This window comes from Rhagoletis zephyria, unplaced genomic scaffold (genome assembly GCF_001687245.7).
Source record: "Rhagoletis zephyria isolate East Lansing unplaced genomic scaffold, Rhagoletis_zephyria_1.1 Rzeph_scaffold_08286, whole genome shotgun sequence".
Classification (NCBI taxonomy): domain Eukaryota; kingdom Metazoa; phylum Arthropoda; class Insecta; order Diptera; family Tephritidae; genus Rhagoletis; species Rhagoletis zephyria.
The window spans coordinates 1-8,066 of NW_016165366.1; positions in this window are offsets into that span (position 1 = coordinate 1).

Below are 8,066 nucleotides of genomic sequence, written 5' to 3' on the forward strand. Positions count from 1 at the left end.
AATCGAAAACTGCCTAGGTAAACTGGGCGTAGAAATCAATATTGTCCTCATTATCTATACCTTGCTATGTGGGAGTACTGTACATTGGAACAGCAGATTCATCCAAAGGACGGCGAGTAGAGGTACCCCACACAGTGGAGGAAATCCGTGCAAAACGTAACTCATCCATTTTACAAGTAAATATAAACTGCCAACTATTCAGTCTTCCTTATTGGGTGGCTATTCTGAAAACCAAAATAAGGAGAAAATGGTAAAAACAAAGTGTTAGCAGTATTATATTGTAGTAGGTTTATTTTGACTACGTAACGCGCTAGATAAGGTCAGCGTGGTTAGGTAGTTAGATAAATTGCAAAGAACTGCCTTAAGTGGAATCAGTAGACCATTTCAGACCATATGGCGAACTATTATGCGTTGGCTATAAGTCTACTTCTAACTACGGAATTTGTGAAAGAATCAAGTTTATCACGGCCTAAACGGACCATTGCATACTGGTACTGGGTCCGACTCGACCCCTCGATATTAAAGAAAACTACAGGATAATGAACTGGCAACTGTTGGGGACTCACAGGGTAAAGATAACGGGCACTACATTTAAGACACTTGGTATGCTCCCGGAAAAGTGCATAACTGTTAGGTGCAGTTTTGTGCATACTCGGAACGACGATGAAAGGAGTGCACGCTTTCGATCTTATTAATATTTCTCATATCAGGAATCGAAACAGAATTCTGTGGAGTTTCGCAAGGAAAATACGCATAATATATTTATTTGTATGTTTCATATAAAGATAGTATTAATATATACTGCCGGCAAAAAGTATTGGCACAGATGCTTTTTTAAAATATATGCAACAACTTTTATTGTAATATTTTTCCCAAAATTTTTTATAAAAATATGGTTCATTCCACAACNTAGTATTAATATATACTGCCGGCAAAAAGTATTGGCACAGATGCTTTTTTAAAATATATGCAACAACTTTTATTGTAATATTTTTCCCAAAATTTTTTATAAAAATATGGTTCATTCCACAACAAAAAAAACATAAAAATATAATTTCTTAACTTTGTGCAAAACTCGCGAAAATTCAGCAAATTTTCATGGAAATTTTCAACTTTTTAAACAGATTTTTTAGAATTTTCTTGAGTACGCAGATTCGTAACCCAATCATTTTTATTGTAACAAAGTAGAAGTTTTAAGTAGCTGCGTGTTACCGTTGATTTTTGGCAATTTTTTCCCGCAGTCTCTTCCATACAAAAAAAAAACAAAAATACTGAAAAATACTTTATGCAAAACCATTCAAAAAACAGTTCTTAAAAATCAATACGATTCTTGACTAACTCCAAACGTTCATTTTTTATACTAGAATTTAATGGGCTACAAATCTGCATACTCATAATTCTAGAAAATCTGATAAAAAGTTGAAAATTTTTTGAATTTTCGCACAAAGTTTAGAAACTATATTCTTAAGTTTTTTATTGTAGAATGAACGATATTTTTATTAAGAGTTTTCGGAAAAATATTACAATAAAAATGCGCTGCGCCAATACTTTTTGCGGGCAGTGTTTGTAAAGAACTCCCATACCAGTCCAAATCCATTGCGAGTGTCGGTAAGCTTATGAAGCCAATTCATGGCGTATGCGCAAGATTTTATTTGTTGCATTACTTTTATTTTATTTTTAGTTATTTATTTATTTTGCTTTGGATAATTACTTTTGTAAAATCATACTTTTTCCCAGATATCTTCAAATGGCTGTACATACATACATACTTCCAAACACAATTTTCTAACGCATTTGATGATAATTATGTTAAGAGATTTATATGTGGGCACTTAGTTTAATTTCGCAATGGATGCGAATGTAATTTATGTGAAAAGTTTTAATATCTATGAAATTATTGGCTGGTGGCATTTGGTCTGCCTCCGCTGAAGAAATTGCGTGCCCGTGCTTTCGTTTTGTTTTTGGCTACCTGTGGTAATATTTATAAAAAGGTGAAAACTTTTTGATACACCAAATAATACTAACATACTTATGTAGGTGGAATCGCAAGTAATTTCACGTCGTTGACTTTTACAGAACTCACTTTAGGTATGTACATTAGATCGAGTCAGAAAAATTAGGTGTCACCAAAAAGGGCTTGGGCTGTAGATGTGCAGTAAGGTTTTGCTTTTTCGAAAAGAGTTGCTGCCTACAACATGCGTATCAATCGAGCTGGTTTTAAAAGGGCGGTATTTCTTAACTACATGCAGGAGGGTAGCCACTGGTTTAAAAAATTAAATTTAACTTGAATTAAGGCAATTAGTTAATTGTTATAAATATCACAATATGGATGTCAGACGGAAGAGGTTTAAGAAGGGTTTAAATTTAAAATAATTTAAAGAGTGTTGCCACCTGTTTGAAAAATTGAATTATATGATATTATAAAATATAGGTGTCAAAGGAAAGATTGTTAAGAAATCTTTGGTTTGGGTATTTAAAATATATTTGAGGTGGTTGCAGAAGTTAAATTTAAATCTTTTAATAAATTAAATTAACTATTACAAGATGGCTATCAATCGAAACAGTTTGAAAAGGCTTTGTTTCTTAATTTAATTTAGGAGGGTTGCCACGTATTTAAAAAAACCAAAATTTAATTAAATTATCAGTTAATTGAAATATGTACCACAATGCCCAGCAAAAGAGATATAAAAAGATTTCAGTTTAAAAATACGTTTAAAGAGGGTTGCCACGTGTACACAAGTTAAATGAAATATTAAAATATGTGTATCAAATGAAAGTTTTAGAAAACGTTGAAAGGGTTGCCATCTGTATAAAAAGTCAAATTCAATTTTGGCGGTTTAACGCCATGCAGGAACACTAGTATACATATATTGCTTTTTTATTATTCTGGGCTGTTCACTTGTTTTTAAGTGCAAATTTAAACCGTTTTTTGGTTTTTTTGAATAAATACGTTTTTCAGGCAAAGGAGTTATAATCGTCTGTATGTGGAAAATATAGAAATACTCAAAGTTCTGGGCCTCAGCGTAATTGGTGAAAATTACCTCATCCAATCTAATACACAATGCGCAGATTCGGTTATTATTTGTTGCCCCCCTACTGTATTCATAGGATTTTGAAATATTAGTCCGCATTAAGTGATTTAAGATCATTTAAATAATTAAAATAAATTATGGACCTAAAAAATTTGTTTATGCTATTTAGTTAAATAGGAAAGTTAAATAACGAACTTGCGATTTTTTTCATGTTAGTAAACTTTTTTTGAATACATCCGCAATACTATTCGCAGGGGATGTAAAACTTGATTTGTGGGAGTCAACGGATAGATGGAATTGCGCTCATCTTGAAAACGAGGGGGGTCATAGTTGGTTCCCAAAACCATTTTAAGGCTCAACCCACGTACACAAGTGTCTATACTAGGCAGTCAAATTCTAATAGAATTTTTTATTTAAAATTTTTAAACCTGCAAGCATATATGTAGGGCAACTGTAATTACACTTCTTGTTTTAGGAAAACCATATATCATTAACTTCTGTTGAAACGGGTCGTTTTACGCTGCTTTGGAAAAAAAAAATAGCAGTCAGCGGGTTAAAGTCATGAACAAAAATGTTAAGCACGTAATTTTACTAGAGGTCACCGAAAGTCTCGCCTTTAAGAAACGGTCTCCACTGTGTTTGAAAGCAACCTAGTTCTCAATTTTTTAAAGGAACGGATGTGCAACAAAACAATTACATTACAGCCGTTCAAAATGTAAAGTTAATAAATACCTACAAACAAACAGCCGGATGTGTGCAACAAATCTCCATTTTTTTTTTTCAAATAAACAACAACAGAGTGTAGTAGAGAAGTGAGCACAAGTGAAACAAGGCATAAGAAAGAAAGAGTTTTGAATAGGAACCTAAATATGTAACTATAAGGCAACGGCGAAAGGATTTTGGTTGAATTGTTTGTCTGGTTACAGTTAGTTTTAATTTATTTTCCTTTTGGTTTTATTTTGTTGGTTGACATTTTTGCGCGTTTAAAATGTCTAGACGGCATTGTCCACAAATTAAGTTGTGACAATTACAAGCGCACAAAAAGAGCTCACTTTCATATGATCAAACACATAGGCATACGTGAAGAAATGCGAGTACATGTTGTGCGAAGACAGAGATACTCGTATCTTAATGCACATGTGTGGCAGACGACCACATGACAGTTCTGGTGCATTATTTATTTAAGGTTTGAATATGCATTTTTTAAAGCCCTATAGGAATTATGTTTCGAAATTCATATGAATACATGTGAAAGACTTAATTGAATTTACAATGATTTGGTTTGTTCCTAAGCAGGAACAAGCGATTAGAGAATATTCCTTATTTATAGATAACAAGTTCCTCACCCTGAAAGCCGAAAATACCAAGAGCTTTGCTAATATATGCTAGAAAATACTTTAATAAGCGAGTTCACACTTTAAAGGCGCTCAGTTATGAAAAAATTTAAGATAGTTTGCCTTTGTAACGATCTCTCCTGGTTACTGCGTTCAGACTATATCCACTCGGAAATTATTGGTCTCGAAGAGTCAAAAAAACGACAGCTGAGTAAAAAAATTGTGCTAGTCCAACAAGGACGTATGGTAATTCATTTCCCGGGAGGTTATCTGTGGATGCATTACCTGCAATCTCGCATTGACCTGGTACACAGATTTGTACGAATAGACAGTTACAGAGTGGGGTTGTTTGGAAATTTTTTCATGGAGCTGATATTATTCTCGATAAAAATTATTAGATAACACCACTCTGTGATTGACAAAATGTGCATATCTGTGTACAAGTCGTGTGATCCCTGCTTTACATGTGGAAAGCTTTTTGTTTTGAACTGCAGTTATATGTATATTCATAATTTCGACATTATTGATGCCGCTGTTGTCTAAACATCTATGGGGAATGGGCTCTATCCTGAAAGCAACTCCAGAGACATGATTGAACAATGCATCATTGTGTAGGATAGTTAGCAAAATACAGCTTATTAAAAGGCAGTTTGGCGGTTGTTTATAGTGTTCCATATATAGCGAACCAAACCCGTCAGGTAAATATCTACACATTCACCTGGGCCAACTGGCGTTTACAGAATCTGAATCTGAATCTATGTGATACTAAATGGCATGTAACCAATGTATACATACAGTTTCGAACGTTTTGATGAATCATGGCAAATTATAGCAACCTCGAAAGAGAAGAAATCATTTTCTTGCGTGTTATTCCTAAGGGAAAAATAAACGCTCGATACCACTTAGGGTACGATCACACAGAAAAAGGAGCCGAGCCGAGCCGAGCGAAGCCGTTCCGAGCGGAAATTGCTGTAGCATATAAAAGTGTTCATACCGCAAGCTTTTTTAGAAGCGTTTTGGAGGTGAAAGAAAAGCAGTTTTAGAATCTGAATTTTCTACATATTTCACATGTAATTCAGCTTCATGAGGCTGTTGCAAACAACATACCAAAATATAAACGTATTTTTCAACTAATAAATATTTCGAATAAAATTGAGCCAATATTTTTACGAAAGTCGAGTCTACATAAACAGAACAGAACCAGATTTATCTTTTTTTTTATTGCTGACATAAACTTTTCTGAATCATTTAAGTAAAGTTGACTATTTTTGCTTTTTGAATATTTTTTAAGGCATATGTGAAAGGCAAAATTTGCTGAAATAGCCGATAATTTTTTAATTTTCTTTTGTGGGCATTGCTAAAAGAAAGTGAAGTGATTGCTGATTATTTAATTTTTTTCGAAATCATCGCGGATTTATTAATTTTATATTTTTTTTTATTCTCTCGCCCCTAAAAATTTGGAATTTTATCTAGATTACACTCGGGGCTTTCCGGAATTATTTTGAGCTTCGTTTTGGAAATATCCTTAGAACTGTTTTTAGAATGTTTCTTTGCGGGACCATTCGGTATATTTTTGCGAACTGTTCGGAGTTTTTCGGGACAATTTATTCCAAACATTGTATTATTTTTTTTTTTTTCAAGAATTCCCAGGTTTAAAGCTGCAATTATGTCCAAAAAATGTAACGCAATTGGTTCATTAAATATTTTCTGTTAACCCGTAATGGTCACATGGGGTCCAGTGGATACCAGCCCACGTTTGCGGATATTTAGTATAGTTTATATAGAAACTATTTAAAATCAATTCTGTCGCTGCATATGACCAGTGTGGCGTCAGTCGGTGTACACATATCGATTTGTATGGACGTATTTTTGTCTGTGGACCACTAAACCCCGTGTGGCCATAGTGTGGCAAAAGTGAATATTTAGCGTATAGGTTTTTTAAGTGTTAAATTGTTACTAGTGGTATAGATTCTAATATTCATTCGTTTATTTTTATATATTTTGATATACTAATGTACTTAAAATCGCTTAGGCGGTTGCAGAACCAAAGAAGAGGAAGAATAATGTATTCATATCAAATGACTATGTCTAACTTTGTTTTTTCTATGCATATGGGGCGGGCCGTTCACACATTTGCACTTTATTATACTAAAATTTAATACGGTATAAAACTGGATACTCAAAAAATTCTAAAAACAAAAAATTTAAAATTTGTAAATTTGTAATGTACTCATTTTACTCAACTTCGGTGTAAAAAAAAAACTCAACTCAATTTATTGTAGAGTGCACCCCATAATACTATACTTAAATATTGCGCAATATTCGGAGCTATCATCGTGATTTTTTTCCAATTTTTTTTGAGATGGCATAGTTTTAAAAACTATTTTTTTTTTTAATTCGTATGTGAAAATTTTTTCAAGAAAAAAACTTTAAAATATTTCCTTTTATAGAGAATTTTTATGTGTGTATGTGTGATTCGTTCATATATGTAATACTTCTATATTGCTAGTACATTCAGAGTACATTCCCCAACATCAGAGTGCCGAAATATTGAAAAAAGAAAGAGAGATCCGATAAGAGAATGTACTCAGAATAACAATTTTACTTTTCAAAATTCAGGAGCGGTTTCACAAATTTTTATTTAAAAACAACTCTTATGAAAAATTAACAAAAATAAAATTTTTGTAAATCTATGAGAACCGCTGCGGCCGTTGGTGGTGGCAGAGGATAAAAATACCAGTTAGAGAAGGACTTGGCATCATTTGGCATTTCCAATTGGCGTCAATCAGCATAGAAGGGAATCGAATAATGTCCTTTATTGGATTCGGCCAACTATAAAATACCACACCGCTTTATGTGTAAATAAGTTTTGTCTTTGTTAGGAAAAGATCTTCTATCTTCCATTTTTCCAGAGTTCCAAATAACGAGAAGCATCGGAGAAATTCGTCATACCGATATATATATTTCTTTTAAATTTACTTTTTAATGCAGGTGCTCTAAGAGGCATTTATGCATCAAAATTAAATTTTGAAAAAAGTTGTCTTACTTCATTTTCGCGGCTAGGGCTCGATATACATTTTAGCGTGACGGAAACATGAGACCGTCAAATTTGTGTTTGTTTGTTGAATTCCCTGAACCGGCCCTGTTATGATATGGCACTTCATTCTATGTAGTAGCTTACAAATATACACGTATAGTGCTACAATCACAAAAATTTTCATAGGCTGTCTTTCTTTGATTTCGCATGGAAAACTCATTGCGATCATATTGTACTAGCAATATAGAAGTATTACATATATGGATTCGTTTCAAATTTTTCCCTCTCCCCGTTCTCGAGATATTTGGAAAACTATTTAATAGATTTGTTTTTATTTTTGTGCTATAAAGTTTTTAAAAATGTATTAAGCAAGCTCAAATTTCACATTTATTAATTATTTATGTTTGTCCATCAACCCTAAAAATTTGAAACAAATCAAACTTATGAAGTGTGAACCCCGTCCGTTTTGGTATGGAACGCCTCATATAAATATTTGGTAGACGCAATTAATGTAATATATTTATTTTAAAAAGTACTTAATTTTATTAAAATAAGTTAAACAATAAATTTAGCATACGAAAAATCGATTTTTTGATATTCAAAAAAAAGTACTTTTTTCAAAGTTTATCAAAACGTTAAGTATTTTTTTCAAATATAGCATTT